Below are 23,616 nucleotides of genomic sequence, written 5' to 3'. Positions count from 1 at the left end.
TTTACTAACCTCTCACGAAGGAAATTCAGGGCCATGGTACAAGAGGCATAATAAATTATCTTAACTGAATAAACCTAGCATTGAATGTTAAAATAGGATGAATATGCATGTGTATAAGTCATAAGTATAAAATGAATGGAAATATGTCCTGCAAAGTTTAAGAATTGATGTTAATTTCCATTGAAAATGGAGCTTTCATTTGAAAATCTTGACATGATGTCATAACCTTCCAGATGAATTTCAAATGATGAAGGGTATCATGGCTTTCCTTGATTTTGGGTAATCATCAAACTTCTCCAGATAATATCTGAATGTGACAAAAAATACAGCCTATCAGCTCAGTGAAGAATGTGGTATCAACAAATTTTAAAGAAATCCTGGAACACCATTTCTGAACACCCTTTCACCACTCTGACCCGGCAACAACCTAACGAGGACAAATGGAGAAGGCACTCCCACCTCTCATCAGGCAGAAATGTCGCTGAATTTTGGAAGCATCAGGAGTTCCAATATGTTCCCTGATACACAGAGGAGAGGAGCCATAGAGGAATGCCATGTGAAGAAAACCTGGTTTTCGCATGTGTTCCTAGGGCAAGTGTACCTCTCCATAACACAAAGGTTTATGTGGGATCTACAACATCACAACAGGCCATTTGGGCCATCTGTCCATGATAGCGTTTATGCTCCACAGATCCTTCCCCTACTACCCTTTTCATCTATCAACACATCCTTCCCTTCCTCACTGCCTCAGCTGCTTCACTAACCTCGCCTTAAATACATCCATGTCCGTCACCTCAAATACTCCAGGACCTGACCTTTCCACGGTTGAGTTAATTTTGTTCATTTTTAAGAAATTGATTGTATTTGATTACACGTGAGTGTTTTTTAGTGTTTTAATATTTTTTGGGAAAATAAAAATTTAAAATTTTGTGGTGTGATTTTTGTGCCTGTGATGGGTCTTTGTGAACTTCTATGGCATTATACCCAGAAAGGCCTTCGTCTCCATTGGCACTGTCCAATCAGCTGGGAGCTGGTCTCCCAGTGCAAGACTGCTCACCAACCAGCAGAAGATACCCAACCCATTTGCTAGTGAACTCATCTCCTGCAACTGCCTTTTTTATTACCATAAATAGAGCAATTGAGTGATGAGGAATAAAACTAGATAGGATATAAAACCAGCATTGCACGGTAGTGTAGTGGTTAACGTAACGCTATTACAGCGCCAGCGACCCAGATTCAATTCCGGCCGCTGTCTGTAAGGAGTTTGTACGTTCTTTCTGTGTCTGCATGGGTTTTCTCTGGGTGCTCCAGTTTCCTCCCACATTCCAAAGAGGTACGGGTTAGGAAGTTGTGGGCGTGCTATGTTGGCACCGGAAATGTGTCGACACTTGTGGGTTGCCCCCAGAACAACTCTACACAAAAAAGATGGATTTCACTGTGTGTTTTGATGTACATGTGACTAATAAATATACCTTATCTTATTTGTTTCTAATAGGCAGAGCTGGATTATGTAGCTACAGGAGCAGGTCAGAGGCTAGGAACCTTGTGGTGAGTAACTCACCACCTAACTGCCCAAGGCTTGTCCACCGTCCACAAGGCTCAAGTCAAGAGTGTGATGGAATACTCTCCACCTACCAGGATGAATATTGTTTCACAAACACTCAAGAAGCTCAACATCATTCAGGACTTAGTAGCCCACTTGAGAAGCACCCCATCCACAACTGTTCACTCACTCCATCACAGTAGCAGCAGTTTGTACCATTTGCAGGATCCACTGCAGCGACCCACCAAGACTCCTGAGACAGCATCTTCCAACCCCATCACCTCTACCAGCTAGAAGGACAAGGGCAGCAAACACGTGGGAGAACTATCACCTGGAAGTTTCCCTCCAAGCCACACACCACAGTGACTTGGAAAGATATCGCTGTTCCTTCACCGTCGCTGGGTTAAAATCCTGGAACTCCCTCCCTTATACCCACATCTCAAGGATTGTGATGAAGAAGGCAGCTCACCACCACCTTCTCAAGGACAGTTAAGGATGGGTAATTAAATGCTGGCTCAGCCTGCGAAGCTCACATTTTTTGAAAGAATAAAGAAAATTGTTCCCATAATGAACTTGATTCCCTCAAGGCTGACGTGTCACGCAGCACCAGTACAGAGGAAAACAAAATTAATGCTTCAGGTCAATAGCCTATCATCATGACTGCTGAAATGTGAAATATTAACTATTTTTATTATGCTACACAGTTTTACTCAACACAGTTACTGCCCGATTTGCTAATTTCCAGCATATTTAAGATTTCCAGATCTGTGGCATTTCAAGATTAAAAACAGAAAATGCCTCGAACACTCAGCACCTTTTAATGTTTCAGGCCTAAGGCCCTTTGTCAGGGTCAGCAGATGTCGAGCTGAAATGTTAACTCTGTTTCTCTTTCCACAGGTGCTGCCTGACCTGCTGAGTCTTTCCACCATTTTCTGGTTTTACTTCAGATTTCCATCAGTTGAGTTTCACCGGCGGTATTTTGTGACTTACCTGTGATGATGTTGAGCACGACGTCCCAAGTTAATAGCAGTGAAAAGGGCAAAAGCGAAGGCTGGCAAAGTTGAAGTTGCAAGACTGTAACCAAACCACTCCACTATTTCACCAAAATAATTTGCTCCCGAGACATATTCAAAAAACCCACCTGCAAAATGGAGGAGAGATGATCACAGACCATCCAAAGTTCTGTTTACAAAATACATGTACATAGTGCCTTTAATGTGGAAAACCAATCCAAGGTGCTTTATAGAACCCCTTATCCTTAGTGAATGTATGCAAGCTGGTGAAATGAAAGGTGATCTATGACCAGCTTATCTGGTGCCTGAAATCTCCTGCACACAACACCAATCATTATCCATTTGGGTACGAGGAATTTAAATGTAGCATTTCAAAATGCATCTGAACAACTGAATGCTGGAGATACTCAGCAGGAGAGGCAACATCTTCCCACAGATGTGGCCTGGCTTGCTGAGTATTTACAGCATTTTCTGTTTTTATTGTAGATATCCAGCATCTGCAGTTTTTTGGTATTGGTATTGGTTTATTATTGTCACTTTTACCGAGGTACAGTGAAAAGCTTGTCTTACAAACCGATTGTACAGGTCAATTCATTACACAGTGCAGTTACATTGAGTTAGTCCAAAGTGCATTGATGTACTGCAGGTAAAAACAATAACAGTACAGAGTAAAGTGGGATAGCTACAGAGAAGGTGCAGTGCAATAAGGTGCAAGGTCACAACAAGGTAGATCGTGAGGTCATAGTCCATCTCATTGTATAAGGGAACCGTTCAATAGTCTTATCATAGCACCTGTATCTTCTACCTGATGGAAGAGTAGAGAAGAGAGAATGTTCCGGGTGGGTGGGGTCTTTGATTATGCTGGCTGCTACACCAAGACAATGAGAGGTAAAGACAGAGTCCAAGGAGGGGAGGCTGGTGTCCTCGATGCACTGGGCTGTGTCCACAACTCTCTGCAGCTTCTTGTGGTCCTGGGCAGAGCAGTTGCCGTACCAAGCCATGATACATCCAGATAGGATGCTTTTATGGTGCATTGGTAAAAGTTGGTGAGAGTCAAAGGGGACAAACCAAATTTCTTTAGCCTCCTGAGGAAGTAGAGGTGCTGGTGAGCTTTCTTGGCCGTGGCATCTACGTTATTTGACCAGGACTGGCTGTTGGTAATGTTCACTCCCAGGAACTTGAAGCTCTCAACCCTCTTGACCTCAGCACCTTTGATGTAGACAGGTGCCTGTACACCGCCCCCTTTCCTGAAGTCAATGACCAGCTCTGTTGTTTTGTTGATATTGAGGGAAAGGTTATTGTCATGACACCATTCCACTAAGCTCTCTGTCTCCTTCCTGTACTCCGACTCATCGCTGTTTGAGATACAGCCCACTATGGTGGTATCATCTGCAAACTTGTAGATGGAGTTAGAGCAGAATCTGGCCACATGGTCTTTGAGCTGTCCTTGAGCCTAGTGGTGTGTGCTTTCAGGCTTTTGTACCTTCTGCCCAATGGGAGGGGGGAGAAGAGAGAATGTCCGGGGTGGGTGGGGTCTTTGCTTATGCTGGCTGCTTTACCGAGGCAGCAAGAAGTGTAGACAGAGTCCATGGGTGACATGGCAGTTAATTTAGAGATCTGGACAATTGATCCAGAGATAAGAGTTCAAATCCCACCATGGCAAATGAAGCATTTAAATTCAAGTATCAAATAAACCGAGTCCCAGTAAAAGTATCCATGAAGCCACTAGGTCGTCATAAAAACAACATCTGGTTCACTCTGGGAAGGAATTCTGCTGTTCTAGGAATGTCTAAGGATCAGGAGGAGGTCATCTGGCCCTTGAAACCTGCCCCACCATTCTTCAAGATCATTAATAACATCATTTAAAAGACATTTAGACAGATTCATGGATAGAAAAGGAGACCTAAGAGATTGCAGATGCTGAAACAGATAGGGTAGACTGCAGGAAACCTTCCCCAAATCAGAGGCAGATAAAACTAGAGGATATAGGTTTAGGGGAGTAGAGATTCACAGGGAATCTGAGGGGGACCTTCACCTGGAGAGTGGGGAGTACCGAGAGTGCACTTCCTGAGAGAGTAGGTGAAGCTGGATCACTGACAGCATTTAATGTGTCCAGATGAGCACTTGAATCGCCCGGACATAAAGGGCGATAGAGTGCTGGGGGGGATGGGATTAATACGCAAGGGTGCGTACTGGACAAGTTGGGCCAAATGGCCTGTTTCCATGCTCGACAATTCTATGATTCCATCGCATCAGACTCCCAACAAGACAATCCCGTCAGTCCCATTCGCCCTCTCCCTGTTCCCTTGGAGCCCTACAATGTATGTTGTACTAAATGCCCATTAACCTGCCCCCTTGGTTCTTTTGCCACTTATCTATACTAAGAGGTAATCTGCTGCAGCCAGTTGTCCTCCCATCATTACTTTGGGCTGTGGGAGGAAACTGGAGCATCCAACAGGACGCTGCCTGGATTAGAGGGCATGTGCTATCAGGAGAGGCTGGACAAACCCGGGCTCTTCTCTCTGGAGCGGCGGAGGCTGAGAGGTGATCTGTTGGAGGTGTATAAAATTATGAGCGGCAAAGGTATGGTGCCTGGAATGCGTTGCCTGATAGGGTGGTGGAGGCAAGTTCATTGGGGGCTTTTAAGAGGGTCTTGGATGAATGAGAGGAAACTGGAGGGATATGGGCATTCTGTAGGTAGAAGGGATCAGCTATGTCAGCATAACATTGTGGACCGAAGGGCCTGTTCTGTGCTATACTGTTCTATGCTCTATGCACTCTCTCAAACTTCCTCATACTTCTTAACACCTCCACTGATTCCCCTTTAACCTTCTCAGGCGGGAAAAGTAGACTTTCATTTTATGACCACAGCATCTTTCAACCAATGAAGTGCTCGTGTCAATGCTGTAAAATGGGAAATGCAGCTGCCATTTTGTACAGAGCAAGCTCCCATAAACAGTAATGAGATAATGAGTAAAGGCACAGAGGCAAAGAACATAAAAGTTAGGGTGATATGTTGCAACTTTACAAAACACAGGTTAGGCCACACTTGGAGTAGGAGGTTTAAAAGGGGAGGTTAAAGGTAAGTTTTTTTTACACAGAGAGCGTTTAACATCTGTAACATACCACTGCCAAAGGAGGTAGTGGAATCCAATATAATTGCTACAGTGATTTGACCAGGACAGGCTGTTGGTGATGTTCACTCCCAGAAACTTGAAGCTCTCAACGCTCTCGACCTCAGCACCATTGATGTAGACAGGTGCATGTACACCGCCCCCTTTCCTGAAGTCAATGACCAGCTCTTTTGTTTTGTTGACATTGAGGGAAAGGTTGTTATCATGACACCATTCCATTAAGCTCTCTATCTCCTTCCTGTACTCCGACATCGCTGTTTGAGATATGGCCTATAACGGTGGTATCATCTGAAAACTTGTAGATGGAGTTAGAGCAGAATCTGGCTACACAGTCGTGAGTGTATAGGGAGTAGAGTAGAGGGCTGAGGACACAGCCTTGCCGGGCACCAGTGTTGAGAATAATTGTCAACTGAACAGCTGTTACCCTAAAGGTGGCTAAACGCTGCTCTGGTATTGCTGCCTTGGATAGTCAGAGTCTGTTTCTCAGAGTAGAAATGACAAATACTTGAGGGCATAAGTTTAAAGTGAGAGGGGGAAGGTTTAAGGGAGATTCATGAGGCAAGTTTTTTTGTACACAGAGAGTGGTAGGTGCCTGGAACATGCTGCCAGGGGAAGTGGTGGAGCTACATGTTGAAGAGGCATTTAGACAGACACATGAGCATGGAGGGAATGGAGGGATATGGACCATGTGCAGGAAGATGGGATTGGTTTAGGTTGGCATCATGGTCGGCACAGACAACGTGGGCCGAAGGGCCTGTTCCTATGCTGTACTGTTCTACGTTCTACATTCATGGTGTTAGAGGTTTAGGTCTGTAGGTTTTCATCCTCCTCCAGCTACAACACCATAACTGTAGATAGGAATCCTGTTAGGATCCAGCTCAAGCAATAATAGGCTGGGTTTAAGCTGCCCAGAGTTTTCTGCCAATTTCATGATGGGAGGGTGGGATGGAAATGAGACATCTGTGCCAAATGGTCTTCGTTCCCCTCTCCAAACCATCGGCTCCCTCTATCCTCTTTTCAATTCATTAACTTCCTTACTTTTGCATCTGTCTCCTGCTTTATTCATTTCCCGTTGCTTTCTTTATCTTTCCTTGTACTTTTTGTCCTACAATAATTATTGCTTTTCTAATTTTGCTTTCTTTCTTTATGGAACTTTTTTTGTTAAAGTTAGTTCAACTTGTTTTAACTTTGTGCAAATCCACTTTACATTTTTCAACTACATCTTAATTTTTGCCTTACTTCTCATCGGGACATAACAACAGATCCACTTCAGATTCGGGTCCCAACATAAAGTCAGGAACCCTCACAGAAAGCAACAATTTATATCTGAAGTGGAATGATGCAGCGCAGGAAAAGGCCCTTCAGCCCACGATATCTGTGCTGACCATGCCAATTTTAACTAATAGGATCTGCTTGCACATGATTGATATCCCTCCATTCCCTCCTTGTTATCTACTTGTCTAAATGTCTCTTAGATGTTACTACCATATCTCCTTCCACCATCTCCCTTGACAGAGTGTTCCAGGCACCTACCACTCTCTGTGTAAAAAAACTTGCCTCAGAAAGCTCCTTTAAACTTTCCCCCTCTCACCTTAAACCTCTGCCATCTATTATTTGACATTTCCACTTTGGGGAAAAAAGACTCCAACTATCTTCCTATGCCTCTCATAATTTTATATATTTCCATCAGCTCACCCCTCAGCCTCCAATGCTCCAGAGAAAACAATCCAAGTTTGTCCAACCTCTCCTTCTAACTCGTACTCTCTCATTTAGGGAACATTCCGGCGAAACTCTTTTGTACCCTCTCCACATCTTTTCCTGTAATGGGATGACCAAAACTGCACGCAATACTTCAAATGTGGCCCAACCAAGTTTTATACAGCTGCAACATGATTTCCCAACTTTTATACTCGACAGCCTGACCGATGAAGGTAACTATGCCAAACGCCTTCTTTACCACTCTACCTACTTGTGTTGCCTCTTTCATGTGAACAAGCACTTTGTACTTCACTGCTCCTTAGGATCCTACCATTTACTCTATACTTTCATCTTACATTTGTGCTCCCAAAGTGCAACACCTCACCCCTGTATGGATTAAACACTCTGCCATTTCTCTGCCTGTATCTCCAACTGATCTATATCCTGCCGTGTCCTTTGACAACCTTCTTCACCATCCACAACTCTACTGATTTTTTGTCATCTGCAAACTTACTCATCAGCCCATCTACATTTTCATCCAAAGCTCTTATACATATCACAAACAACAGAGGTCCCAGCACTGATCCCTGTGGAACACCACTGATCACAGACCTCCAGTCAGAGTAACACCCCTCCACCACTATCTTCTGTCTTCTATGGCCAAGGCAATTTTGATTCCAATATATCATGTCACCGTGCCTTAAAATATAATATCTGATATAGAACCATAGAGCCATAGAAAACTACAGCACAGAAAAACTGGCCATTCAGCCCTTCTAGTCTGTGCCGAAACATTATTCTGCTAGTCCCATTTACCTGCCCCCAGCCCATACCCCTCCAGACCTCTCTCGCCCATGTATCTATCTGATTTACTCTTTAAGAGTTAAGAGTGATCCCACATTTACCGCATCAGATGGCAGCCCATTCCACACTCCCACCACTCTTTGAGTGAAGAAGTTCCCTCTAATGTTCCCCTTAAACCTTTCCCCTTTCACCCTAAAGCCATGTCCTCTCGTACTTATCTCTCTTAATCTAGATGGAAAGAGCCTACTTGCATTAACTCTGTCTATGCCCCTCATCATTTTGTAAACCTCTGTCATATCTCCCCTCATTCTTCTCCGCTCCAAGGAATAAAGTCCTAACATGCTCAATCTTTCCCTGTAACTCAACTCCTGAAGACCCGGCAACATTCTAGTAAATCTCCTCTGCACTCTTTCAATCTTACTGTTATCCTTCCTGTAGTTCGGCGACCAGAACTGCACACAATATTCCAAATTTGGTCTCACCAATGACTTATACAACCTCACCAAAACATTCCAACTCCTATACTCAATACTTTGATTTATAAATGCCAGGATGCCAAAAGCCTTTTTTTACAACCCTGTCTACCTGTGACTCTACTTTCAAGGAATTACGTATCTGAACTCCCAGATCCCTTTGTTCCGCACTCCTCAGTGCCCTACCATTTACTGTGTATGTCCTCCCTTGATTTGTCCTTCCAAAATGCAACACCTCACACTTGTATGTATTAAATTCCATCTGCCATTTTCTGGACCATTTTTCATTTGGTCCAGATCCCTCTGCAAGCTTTGAAAGCCTTCCTCGCTGTCCACTACACCTCCAATCTTATTGTCATCTGCAAACTTATTAATCCAATTTACCACATTATCGTCTAGATCATTGATATATACAACAAACAACAATGGCCCCAACACAGATCCCTGAGGCACACCACTAGTCACAGGCCTCCAATCTGAGAAACAACCATCCACAACCACTCTGTCTTCTCCCACTCAGTCAATTTCGAATCAGTTTACAACCTTTCCATGGATACCCATTGACTGAACCTTCTGACCTAATCTCCCATGTGGGACCTTGTCAAAGGCCTTACTACAGTCCTTTAGGACTTAGAAGAACCTTAGGGTGGTGGTGATATTGTTTGATTCTCAGATAAAAACAGCCCACTTAGGCTTCTGGATCCTGGAACACACCCAGTTGTCACAGAAGTGTTTATGTTTGCAATTTTTTGTTTCAGATTTCTGGCAAACCTGCTTTCAGTATTTGTGTTTTAGTGAAGTGACCTTCGGTTTAGAAATTCAGCTAAGCCCATGAGAATGCATCTTATTTTGACCTGTATGTGAACTTTGTTGGTCAGGCCGGCCAAGAATGAATATTACCTTCAACTTGTTAATACTTATTGGGTATGACAGCAAAAGGTGTAGTAGGAGACAGCAGAATTATGTACAAAGGTCAGACTGATGTAGAAGTACAAACAAACAAAGAAAGCATGAAAGGGAAGTTGATCAATTTAAGGAGGATAGTAAATGTTGTGCCTTTAATTAAGAAGGGCAGTAAGGATAGACCCGGTAATTATAGACCAGTGGTAGGTAAGTTGCTGGAAAGCATTCTGAGGGATAAGATATATTTACATTTGGAAAGACAGGGGTTAATTAGGGGTAGCCAGCATGGCTTTGTGCATTGGAGATCTTGTCTTACAAATTTGATTGAGTTTTTTGATGAAATGACAAGGAAGGTTGATGAGGGGACAGTGGTAGATGTAGTATATATGGATTTCAGTAAGGCTTTTGATAAGCTGCTCTAGAAGTTTAGCTCACATGGCATCCAAGGAGAGTTAGCAAACGATACAAAATTGGCTGGATTGTAGGAAACAGAAGCTGATGGTAAAAGGATGTTTCTCAGACTAGAGGTCTGTGACTAGTGATATGCCCCAGGGGTCAGTGTTGGACCCATTGTTATTTGTCATCTATATGAACGATTTGGATGAGAATATAAGAGGAATAGTTAGTAAGTTTGTGGATAACAGTAAAACAGGTGGTGTTGTAGATAGTGAAGAGGAGTATCAAAAATTGCAGCGGGATCTTGATCGGCTGGATAGGTGGGCTGAGGAATGGCAAATGGAATTTCAGATAGGTGCAAAGCATTACATTTGGGAAGAACAAATCAAGGAAGGACTTTTACATTGACTGGTAGGGCCCTGGATACCATTGTAGAACAGAGGGACCTTGGAGTAAAGGCGCATAGTTCCCTGGAGTCATAGGTAGACAGGGCAGTGAAGAAAGCTTTTGGAATGCTGGCCTACCTCAGTCAGGGCATTGAATGTAGAAGTTGGGAGGTTATGTTGTGATTGTTAAAGAGTTTGGCAAGGCCACACTGGAGTATTGTGTTCAGTTTTGGTCACCCTGTTATAGGAAGGACGTGATTAAACTGGAAAGAGTGCAAAAAAGATCTACAAGGATGTTGCCAAGCCTTGAGGGACTGAGTTATAGGGAGAGGTTGGACAGGCTGGGCCTTTACTCCTTGGAGTGTAGGAAACTGAGGGTGATCTCACAGAGGTATATAAAATCATGAGGGGCATAGATAGGGTGAGCAGTCTTTTGCCAGGGTTGGGGAAATCGAATACTAGAGGACGGAGGTTTAAGGTTAGAGGTGAAAGGTTTAATGAGAACCTGAGAGGCAGCTCTATTTTGTTTACACAGAGGATGGAGATATACGGAACCAGCTGCCAGAGGAAGTGGTTGAGGCAGGTACATTAGATACATTTAAGAAGTATGTGGACAGGTATATGGATGACAAGAGTTTAAAGGGATATGGGCCAAGTGTTGGGAAATGAGATTAGCTTGAATATACATCTTGGTTGGCAGGGACATGTATGGGCTGAAGGGCCTTTTTCCGTGCTGTACAACTCTATCAAAAAAATGATTGACAGGAATTTGGCAGACAAAAGGTTGTTAATGATGGGTATGAACCTGAGTAAATTAAATCAAATTAAGTTAGTTTATTATTGTCACATGCACAGAGGTACAGTGAAAAACTTTGTTTTGCATGCCATCCATACAGATAATTCCATTACAACAGTGCTTTGAGATAGTACAAGGGAAAACAATAACAGAGTGCAGATTAAAGCATTACAGTTACAGAGAAAGAACATTTCAATAAATACCATTATCCACACCACTTCCCCATTTTCAGATATCATTGTTTAGGTACCAAAATTTTGGTAAATGTACATACAAACATTTAACACAAATAATGTAATTTTAGAAGAATTGTATTATTTGCTACTGAATTCCAAAGATTGTTATTAGAAAGATGCTACCTTGAGGAATATAATAACTCCCTTCACCAGGTTTCCTTAGACGCAATAGTATGTTGTCACCATGAACATTAATTGCTAGTCCCATCAAAAATAGCAGAGTACCTAAAATATAGCATATTAAAAATGATCATTTATCACAGTAAAAAAAAATGAAACAGGAACAAACATGTTTATAGGCTGCCTAAAATAATAAAGCAAAAGTAATTTATCAACATGTAAAGCCAAATGAAGTTAATTCATTAATTCAACCATTCATTCTCAGACGATGCTCAATGATCTGACAATTCCACTGCACACACATAAGTTCCTTTTTACCTGGAAGAGAGCGTAGCAAAGAAAGTAGAGGAAAGGTAACATGGGAACGATGAGGGGAAGGTGGCGGACATTGTCAACATGGACTTTAGCAAGGCCTTTGACAAAGTCCCGCATGGGAGGCTGCTCCAGAAGGTTAAGTCACTTGGCATTCAGGATGAAGTAGCCAACTGGATTCAACATTAGCTTAGCAGGTGAAGCCAGAGAGTGGTAGTAGATGGTTGTCTCTCAGACTGGAGGCTTGTCACTAGCGGTGTGCCACAGGGATTGGTGCTGAGTCCGTTATTGTTTATCATCTACATTAATGATTTAGATGACAATGTGGTCAACTGGATCAGCAAATTTGCAGATGACACCAAGATTAGGGATGTAGTGGACAGCGAGGAAGGCTATCAAAGCTTGCAGTGTGATCTTGACCAGCTAGGAAAATGGGCTGAAAAATGGCAGCTGGAATTTAATGCAGACAAGTGTGAGGTGTCGCACTTTGGGAGGGCAAACCAGGGTAATACACAGAGTGAATGGTAGGGCTCTGAGGTGTGCGGTAAAGCAAGGGACCTGGGAATACAGATCCATAGTTCCTTGAAAGTGGCATCACAGGGAGATAAGGTCAGAAAGAGAGCTTTTGGCACATCAGCCTTCATAAATCAGGGCATTGAGTACAGGAGTTGGGATGTTATGTTGAAGTTGTACAAGACGTGGGTGAGGCCGAAATTAGAGTATTGTGTGCAGTTCTGGTCACCTACCTACAGGAAAGATATCAATAAGCTTGAAAGAGTGTAGAGAAAATTTACACGGACGTTGCCGGGACTTGAGGACCTGAGTTATAGGGAAAGGTTGAATAGGTTTGGACTTTATTCTCTGGAGCACAGGAGAATGAGGGGAGATCTTACAGAGGTATACAAAATTATGAGGGGTATAGATAGGGTGACTGCATGCAGGCTTTTTCCCCCTCAGGTTGGGTGAGACTGGAACTAGAGGTCATAGGTTTAGGGTGAAAGGAGAAATATATAAGGGGAATCTGAGGGGAACTTCTTTTCTCAGAAGGTGGTGTGAGTGTAGAACGAGTTGCCAGCAAAAGTGGTAGATGTGGGTTCAATTGTAACATTTAAGAGTGGTTTGGATAGGTACATGGATGGGAGGGGTTTGGAGGGATATGGTCCGGGTGCAGGTAGATGGGACTAGGCAGAAGATCAGGTCAGCATGGACTAGATGGGCCGAAGGACCTGTTTCTGTGCTATAGTGTTCTATGATTCTAACATCACCAACCAAGAAAACACTGATCAATATTTTCAAAATTTTCTCATAGACCTAGAAATGAAAATGAATGTAACATTGAAATTGCAATGGGGCAATTCTCTATAAAAGAGTCCACATATTGAACTGTGGGTATTACCAGAATGTCTTCTTTGAAGGAGATATGCTGCAGGAGCAATCCTTCCATTTCCCATGTCCAGGTGGAAATGGGAGAGATTAATTCTCTGGTCCTCACTTTAATCACTGTCCTCTGTTCCATTTCCAAGGTCAGGAATTCTGCACTAAATGGCTGGATTCAAGCTTCTCCGAACCCACAATGGAGCTGATTTTGCTTGGTCAGCTGCTTTCTTTTATCCTCGCCTCTGATAATGGACCAAGTTAATGAGCATCCATTAAACATCCCCTTTCCACTATCTCAATTTAAACTCTACCCTTCCTCCCAACCTCATTAGTGAACTCTCTCCATCTGCAAATACTTCAGAAGAAAACTGTTAAAAAATGTGGTTCATAGCTCATGACATCATGGCCTTATTGACCAACAATAAATTCTGTCATCATTCAAAAAATCTCACCAAAAATCCCGTGCATATTAAAATTAAAATTTCATACCAATAAAAGGACTGATTGTGAGCACAGTTGTGAATTAGCCGGGAGATCGGGGACCTTGGACTAGACTAGATTTTGTTTGATTGTTTCAAAATGAGCTCTCAAGATCTATTGTTGACCCAACAAGGGATGATAGGACAGTGACATTGTTACTGGACCAATAATCCAAGAGCCTGGGGAGATGTGGGGCCCTTGGTTCAAATAGCAAATGGGAAGTTTACATTCAGTTAGCTGAATCAAAATAAAAAAAGCAACAATGATGACAAAACCACAAGGATATTAAATCTCTCCTGTTCATTAATATCCTTTTGAGCTGGAAACCAGCTGCCTGTACTCAGTCTGGACTATTTGATGACTTCAGACCCGCACAATGTGGATGAAAACTGCCTTCTGAGATGGCATAGCAAGGGCACTCAGGAATGGACAACAAGCAGTCAAAGTCAAAGTTGAGTTTATTGTCACATGCACAAGTACATGACTGCACAGGTGCAATGAAAAACTTTTGCAGCAGCATCATGGGCACACATCATCAGATAAGCAGCATTCACAAGAAAATCATAAATTAAACATAAATTATACACAGTTTTTACAAGAAAGAACACAATTAGAACAAAAAAATGGTCCATTTTAGTGTAAAGTGATCAAAGTTATCATAGTGTTGCTAAACTGTAGTAATTAGGGTTTCACCCAATTATCTTGAATGTATTTAAAAGAAGTCCCACATTTTGTATGTGCTGAACAAAGTGATTGGAGGGTGGATTGAGGTAGAATATTTCACGTGACTGAGGAAACAGAGGTTACAGTCTCAGATTAAAGGATCATCCATTTATGACTGAGAGGTGGAGAAATTTCCTCCCTCAGAGGGCAGTGAATTTTTGGAAGTCTCAGTCAGTGATTGCTTTCAAAACGAAGATCGATAGACTCCTCGATACTAAGCTTTACGGGGATAGTGCAGGAGAACGGGAGCAGAGTTAGAAGATCAGCCGTGATCTTGATGAATGGTGGAGCAGGTTCGAAGGGCCTGGTGGCCCGCTTCTTCTCCTAATTCTCATGTCCTCATTTACAAATTTAAGTTTACCTGAGATAATCCTGATTCCATTGGTCCAGTCCACATCATAGTGAGTGCAGTAGATCATGCTGTGTCCCTGAAGGTAGCCATTAAGAGTACAAAATATAAAACCACAGACAACAATTGTGAGAGGCATAGGATTTCCTTTGTTTCATAATCCATAAATAAATGTTCTTAAGAAGCAAAATTAATAAAAAATATAATTAAAAAATGATACAAAGAAAACAATCATTAAACTCTTCCAAGCGTGGAAAGCCCATTTATTTGTTCAGTCTGATTCATCTTTCTATTAATCTTTCGGTCATTTTCATACACTACCACAGAGTGACTGGATACGAGTTCACAACCTCAGTACTCAACATGGTGAGTTTATTGACCTCAACAGTTAGGAAGAGAGATTGGTGACTGTTGTGTGCACAGTGAGAAGCTTTTCAAATCCCATCAATAGGGATCTTAGTCTGTCCGAACACATCTTTGAATTCATGCCTTAGCAATGTTGCTGCTTTCAAAATGCTTAAAAGGTTCCTAAGGGTGACTGATTAGACTGGATGTGACTCATGGCTGAGTGAATTTTAGGCTAATGACCTCAAGTTAACAGCATGACTCTCTCCATATTGGGATCCCTCTGTATTCTAGGATCATCTTGGCCTGTTATGCAATCTAAACTCCCCTAAGTCAAATTTCCTTTGGCATGGGGCTTGAGATAGTAGGAAGGGGAATGTGCGCCTGCACTGTAACCCCACGGTCCTTGGAACATGACTCAGCCTAATTACATCTGGCCTCTGCCTCACCACATTGATCAGCTATTTACTCTCAAGTACTGGTCTGTGGGTGGACTCTTGCATCAGTCAGTGGATGGGGAATCATTGAGCAGTACAACAGTTCTCTGATGGCATTAGGATCAAATGCCCTTCATGTCCATTCCTGTTCAAAAAAAGCTAACCAAACAAATTCCAGCTTCAAGCACTAGACCAGTATATTTGCAGCCAGTAGCCTTCAAAAATGCAGTCCATAGCTCACCAGCACCTCTACTTCCTCAGGAGGCTAAAGAAATTTGGCATATCCCCTTTGACACTCACCAACTTCTATCGATGCACCATAGAAAGCATCCTGTCTGGATGCATCATGGCTTGGTATGGCAACTGCTCTGCCCGGGGCCGCAAGAAACTGCAGAGAGTTGTGGACACAGCCCAGCATATCACGGAAACCAGCCTCCCTTCCATGGACTCTGTCTATACCTCTCGCTGCCTTGGTGAAGCAGCCAACATAATCAAAGATCCTGCCCATTCGGGACATTCTCTCTTCTCCCCTCTCCCATCAGGCAGAAGATACAGGAGCCTGAGGGCATGTACCACCAGGCTCAAGGACAGCTTCTATCCTACGGTGATAAGACTATTGAAAGGTTCCCTTATACAATGAGATGGACTCTTGACCTCACAATCTACCATGTTATGACCTTGCACCTTATTGTCTACCTGCACTGCACTTTCCTGTAGCTGTGACACTTTACTCTGTATTCTGTTATTGTTTTTACCTTGTACTACCTCAATGCACTGTGTAATAAATTGATCTATACAAACAGTATGCAAGACAAGTTTTTCACTGTACCTCAGTACAAGTGACAATAATAAACCAATCCCAATACCAGCATCCCTAGTACTGAGGCCCTAATTACACCCACTGAGTGAGAGCATTCTGACTGGTTGCATCACAGCCTGATATGGAGGCTCCAATGTACAGAATCACAAGAGGCTGCAGAGGGTTATAGCAAGCTCCCTCACGGGCACAACCCTCTCCACCATGGAGAACATCTTCAAGAGGTGGTGCCTCAAAAAGGCAGCATCCATCACTAAGGACCCTCACCATCCGGGACATTGCCCCCTTCTCATTACTACCATTGGGGAGGAGGTCCAGGAGTCTGAAGATCCACACTCGATGTTTCAGGAACAGCTTCTTCCTCTCCGCCATCAGATTTCTGAATGGTCCATGAAGCCATGAACTCTACTTCGTTATTCTTTTCTTTGCACTATTTATTTATTTTTGCAATTTATAGTAAGTTTATGTCTTTGCACTGTACTGCTGCTGCAAAACAACAAATTTCACATCATATAAGTCAGTGATAATAAATCTAAATCTGATCCTGATTGTGAGTTGATTCTGATGGACCAGCTTTGTCATTTTATGCCTGACACCAGACTCCTGAAGCTCCGTTCTAAGCTCAAGAAATTAGCAGGTTGTCAGAGGAAAAGATTCAAGAATGGTTGCAAAGCCTCCATGAAATACTGTAACATTCTCGTCAGTGAGTGGGAACCTGTGGCCTGTGACTGCTTAAAATGGGGATGGAGCATTCAGGATGGCATTCAGGATCTGTGACCATTCGTCAGCAGCACAGAGAAGGCCAGCATAAACGGTGGAAGGAGCGCACAGTCTCCCAAACTATTCACCCATCAGCCTCAGCAGACACCTTCTGGGTCCTTGTAGGCAAATACCTTCAACCAGGAGTGCACTTAACTCCTGGTGAACCAGCATTGACCAACACTGACAAGAATTGACTTGGAATTCTATCGCAGCATACCATGAGAAACCACGGGTCTTTTTAAAGCAACTTTTACAGAAGCAGGCTCTGTAAGATGAAGGGTGTGAGAAACTACAGCAAAAGTAGGAACATCTCCATGTGCTGATGGACTCAGAGCATCAAAACAATGCCACTGCAAAAACTGATGAAGAGGACTGATTGAAATGATTAATGCATGGACTAATAGGGAGTAAACGTCATGGAACAGACAATCACAAGGAAAGGGTTTGTGTGAATCAATTGTCACACACTTGATTCTTCTGTATAACAAAAAAAGGTGCTTAGGGGCACGAGCCAAAAGAACTCTCAAAACAAACTGTGGACATATCCAGAAGGAGGGCAGCAAAGAACAAGCTGCTGGAGGAATTCAGCAGGTCAAGCAGCATCTGTGGAGCCAAAAAGATCACCAACATTTTGAGTCGAGACCCTGCATCAGGACTGAAGGAGGGAAATTCCTTAATTTGATCAGTGGGCTGAGCTGTGATTGAATTAAGGAATTCCCCTCTTTCAGTCCAGACTCAGAACTCAAGCTAATTACACGGGAGATGAAGTTGTTGTTACAGTTGAGATTTATAAGCTATGTAAGATTGTTAGAGCACAGAGGCTGTAGCAGTGGACGGTACTTCAGTAGCGCTTCCCGTCATGTCGTCCAATATCGTACCTTTTGTAGTTTCTTTTAATGTTTTTATAGATTCATAGAGTTGGACAGCACAGAAACAGGCCCTTTGGACCAACTGGTCCATGCTGACCAAGATGCCCATCCAAGCTAGTCCTATTTGCCCCCATTTGGCCCGTACCCTCCTAACCATGTACCTGTCCAAATGTCTTTAAAAAGTTGTTATTGTACTTGCCTCAACCACTTCCTCTGGCAGCTTGTTCCATATATGTACCACTGTCTGTGTAAAAAAGTTGCCCCTCAAGTTCCTATTAAATCTTTCCTATCTTTCTTGTTATATCATTTGTCACAGTTCATATTACATTACTTATAGTGTTACTTAGTTTCAATAATTTTTAAAAAGGTTCTTGCCTGTGCTACTCTGTTTTTCTGGGATTATTTTACTGCACGCAGACACTTTCAGGTTGAAACACTGAAAATAAAAATCGAGCAGGATTATCTCCCCCTCCCTCACCTGGTTCCAGCAGCCCCTGCGTCACCCCTCCCTCTCACCTCTTGATACTGGCTATCACCCCTCTACATTCTCAGTCTTGATGCAAGGTCTCGACCCGAAATGTCAGTCGTCACTTTGCCTCCACAGATGCTGCCTGACCTGCAGTGTTCCTCCAGCAGTTTGTTTGTTGCTCCAGGTTCCAGCATCTGCAGTCTCCCCGTGTCTCCAGGCAGGATTAGCTGCAGATTTACACCCTGGTAGGGACACTGATGGTGGAGCAGTAGCTGGGGAAGAAATTACGACTGAAGGAAGGTTAGGTATGGGCCATTGCTTCTGACCCTGTCATAGAGGCTGAAGAATAGGGGGAACAGACAAGGGGAAGTCAAAACAAGGACAGCTTCTATCCCGCTGTCATCAGGCTTTTGAATGGACCTCTTATACCCTAAAGATGAGCTCTTGACCTCCCAGTTGACCTCATCGTGGCCCTTGCACTATATCTGTCTGCCTGCACTGCACTTTCTCTGTAGCTGCAACACTATATTCTGCATTTTGTTTTTCTTTTCATTGCCTCGATGTAGTTATGTATGATACGATCTGCTTGGATGGCATGCAAAATATGGGTTTTTCACTGTATCTGGGTACACGTGACAATAATGAAACCTAATCAAACCAAAAAAATGGATAAAATCTGTCTGGGCATACAGGCAAAGAGCACAGCACTTAGAGCAGTAACATAATGAAGAGGATAAGATGTCACTGGAGACAGTTGAAATTTTAAAGGAAAAAGATATAGAACTGCAGGAAAAAGATTCAGTAATAGAAAGCTTGATGAAAGAATTGTCGGAGATTGGGATTGAGAGAGAAGAAACGAATGGGGACAAGATGCAGATACTCAAAAGCACAGTCAGTTGAGTTACAATGTCAGTGCAGTAGATTACAGGAGGGAAATCAAAAAAAACTGCTGATGCTAGAAATCTGAAATAAATAACATAAAATGCTGGAAACACTCACCAGGTTAGGCAGCATCTATGGAAAGAGAAACAGTAAATATTTCAGGTTGGTGCTCCTTCAGCAGACTTGATTAAGGATCTCAGACCTGAAATGTTAATATTTTCTCTTTCCACAGATTGCAAGACGAAGTGGATTGTGAATGGGAAGAAAATTATCGAGTGTTTCAGGAAGGCAGGAATTTAAAGGGAGTATTCCAGATGCTGCATGCCCTGATAAGGCAAGGACTGATGTATTTGATAAGGCATGCAATTCATCACCCACGGATAGGGGACAACTCATCATGTCAACTAATGGTTAACCATACACTCACAAAAGAGATCATGGAACTCTTAAACGGAGAGGAGATGTGGACGGTTGTCTTTTGCAGTTGCAAACAATAGCAGCCATGCATGTTTTGGATGAGAGTGAGAAAAAGAAGTGATGGCTGTTTAGTTTGGAAGGGTGGTTCCAGATGGAATACTCTAAAATAATGAATGTGCGTGGCACAAGGTAGCTTGGGTCTATATTAAGTGTCTATACATGTTGGGAAAGCTTATGGGTACGGAAGAGGTAATCTGTTCAATATCATGGCATTTTTTACTCAGTTTGGAAGGGTGGTTCCAGATGGAATACTCTAAAATAATGAATGTGCGTGGCACAAGGTAGCTTGGGTCTATATTAAGTGTCTATACATGTTGGGGAAGCTTATGGGTACGGAAGAGGTAATCTGTTCAATATCATGGCATTTTTTATTCAGGGGTAGTAGGATTACACTGAAGTATTTTGTAACAGATTGTGGAGAGTTTACAATGAAATATAAGGAGGAAAGTTAGATTGCAATCAGTTGTCGGGAGACCATCAACTGCAGTAGGTGACAGTTCCTGTGCAGAGCCTGTTACAGACCCAGACCTGTCAGGATTTGATTTTGGAGAGTCAGCCTTGGCAGAAGCAAGAGGATTAAGGAAGTTGGTTATAATTTGGAAGGAGAGGCGAGTGAGTTCCCATGGATGGCTCAATTAAAGGATCAGAGATCTGCTCCTACATTTGGTAGAGTTCAACCCCTTTTGATAGATTATCAAGAAGCAAAGCCATAAAGGAGAAGTTTAACATAAATCCCACACATAAATGGAAGTTCTGAAATGGAGGGTGAACCTGCGTAAGAATTTTATAATTTGGCAAAATCAGGCAAATTGCCTGGGATTGTGAAACAGATGATTATTATTATTTAAATTCAGTCATAGATCAGAGGTTATTAGGTGCAAAAGCTCAAAGGCTGGAGGAGATATGACTGATGTGGGAACATTTTAATCTATATACGTCATATGAATAACATCTCAGTATTCATTTTTGTTAAAGCCTTAAAGTCTGAAAGATTCTTTGAAGTTTGCATGATTGTGTTTTAGGCTGCTTTGCCTGTTCAACCCTTGGCAGAAAGTCATAATCTGTTTCTGCGTTGATTTAAAGCCTGTGAATTGTCTGTGAGTTTTTAAATGGTGATGGGCAGATTTGGGTCACTTGAAGGTAGTGTCATTTATAACTGACAATATGAAAATGACAGAGGAATTTTAAAAATACATTGCGCATGTCTTCTTAGAAAAAGGTACAAATACCTGCCAGAAATATTACAGAATCAAGGGTTGAGCAAGGATGAGGAACTGAAGGAAATTAGCATTAGTAGGAAAAAAATGAACTAGAAAGGTTGGTGAGATTGAAGTCCCAAGGACCCAATGACTTCTATTTCAGAGTGCAGAAAGACGGGGCTGTGGAATCAGAGTCAGAATCAGGTTTACCATCACTGAAGTGAAATTTGTTGTTTTGCGGCAGTACAGTGCAAAAACATAAGATTACTATAAATTACAAAAATAAATAGTGCCAAAAAATGAATGATAAGGTAGAGATAGTGGATTGGTTAGTTGGCTTAGTTTATTGTCATATACACCAGGGTGCAATGAAATTCCTTGCTGGCGTGAAGCTCACAAAATAAAGAGTCAACAGTATACATGGTAAATAAAAAAATACAACAATAAACATAGCGACGAGTGCAAGACACAGAATGATGCAAATGGATGCTATTGTCTTTGGAAGTTCTCCCGCTTCTGGAATGGTTTCTGCAGATTGGAGGGTAGTAAATGTTGAGCCCATGATTTAAGAAAGGAGGGAGAGAGAAAACAGGAACTTCTGACCTATTAACCTGACATCAGTAGAAATGAAAATGCTGGAATCTATAATGAAAGACGTAATAACAGAACACCTAGTAAAGAATAATAGGATTGAGCAGTCAGCATGGACTTATGAAAGGGAAATTGTGGTTTTCATACCTATTGGAGTGCTTTGAGGATTTGACCAGTAGAATAGATAAGGGGGAGCCAATTGATGTGGTGTAATAACTGAATAGGAATCAAAGATAATTTTGGGTTGTGCAATATGAGAGATTGTCATCCATTGAGTGACATGAGTACAATTTGTTTGGGTTTAAAAGCATAGGGTGTGACTGCAACCAATATTTGTTTTTAATCATACACATGCAAATTGGAGTTGCATTCTGCAATTTGCACAACTACGCTTACTACAGGGCAACACAGGAAACAAGCTTTCTCAAAATATCTTTATCATCTATTCTGAATCCAAAAATAAGTTTCATTTGGACTTAACTGTTAAAGTAGTGGCTGCAGAACTGAAACAAAAGCAATTTCTTCCCTGTGCTGTCCACACTGCCAGATAGGTAAAGTAACAGTGCAGGTACAAGGCATGATGGCAGCTCCATGACAAACCATCCTACCTTTGCTGGGACATATATGACACGTTGGTTGTGAGTTACATATCTCCCGTATGAAGCTGGATGCCCTTTCATACTCAGGACTGTGACAATTGTAAATAAGATGCCTGTTAGTGCATAATAAACATATGGATTACACTCTGACATATCTGGTCTTGAAATTTTCTTTGACAAGGCAATCTTCCACAGGTGTAATCTTCTAATAAGGTGAACCTGAACAGCTTTTTAAATTGCACTGGTTTCTAGATAACCTACTGTGTCAACTCATTCATTGGCAGGACTCTGTAAATACAAGTTATTTGACAAATCCTTATGCATTGAACCTCCTCCAGAAATCACGTCATAGCTTGCACAAACAAACCAGATGAACATGTTGATGAGTAATGTTGATAACTCCTGCAAGAAACGAGCTGCTGGCGGAATGTAGTAGGTCAGGTAGCATCTATAGAGGGAAATGGACAGTTGATGTTTCAGGTCAAGACCCTTCATCTGGATTCATCTTGACCCTTTATCTTGACACAGACTGATGATTTCTTCTAAAATCACTTGCCAGGTATGGTGCTGCTTTACAGAGGCCAGAGGGGCAGTGCTTTGAACTTCTTATCAATCATTGGCATTTATTGCCTATCATTAATTGCAGTCTGTGTGATAGAGAGAGATAGAGAGATAGAAAGGTAGAAAGAACCAGGCCCTACAACCCACTGAGACTGTTCCAACCATCAACCATCCATTCACACTAATCCTGCTTTAATCCCATCATTTAGTGTCCACACATTCTCACCAACTCCCCCTGGATTCTACCACTTATCTAAACAGTACGGGCAATTTACAGCGGCCAGTTAACCTACCAACCCACACGTCTTTGGGATGTTGGGAGGAAATCGGAGCATCCGGGGAAAACCCACATGGTCACAGGGAGAACATGCAAACTCCACACAGACAGCATCTGAGGTCAGGATTGAACCTGGGTCACTGGAGCACAATACACTCCCATGTCAGGATGGTATAACTCGAAAGGGAATACGCCCTTACACATCTGTCCTTGTCTTTTAGAGGTGGCACAGGTAGTAGCCTTGGCAAAAAAAAACACTGTGCATTTTGTAATGCTACACAAAGCAAGCACAAGATGCTGGTGGAGGATGTGAAATTTTAAAGGTGTTGGATGGAGGTTAAAGTCATAGAGCACTAAAGCACAGAAACAGGCTCTTCAGCCCATCTAGTCCATGCCAACCTGATCTTCTGCCTAGTCCCATCTACCTGCACCCGGACCATATCCCTCCAAACCCCTCCCATCCATGTACCAATCCAAACCTTACTCAAATATTACAATTGAACCCGCATCTACCATTTCTGCTGGCGGCTCGTTCCACACTCGCACCACCCTCTGAGTGAAGAGGTTCCCCCTCAGATTCCCCTTAAA

At 42.5% G+C, this 23,616-nt stretch overlaps 1 pseudogene; it reads right to left on the bottom strand.

The window, feature by feature from the left end:
• Nucleotides 1-240: 240 nt before the first annotated feature.
• Nucleotides 241-22,271, bottom strand: LOC127568018 (3-oxo-5-alpha-steroid 4-dehydrogenase 2-like; annotated as a pseudogene).
• Between the last annotated feature and the right edge of the window lie 1,345 nt (nt 22,272-23,616).

This window comes from Pristis pectinata, chromosome 3 (genome assembly GCF_009764475.1).
Source record: "Pristis pectinata isolate sPriPec2 chromosome 3, sPriPec2.1.pri, whole genome shotgun sequence".
NCBI lineage: Eukaryota > Metazoa > Chordata > Chondrichthyes > Rhinopristiformes > Pristidae > Pristis > Pristis pectinata.
Note: the sequence above shows the minus strand (reverse complement) of the source record. Positions and strands in the feature narration are given on the sequence as shown.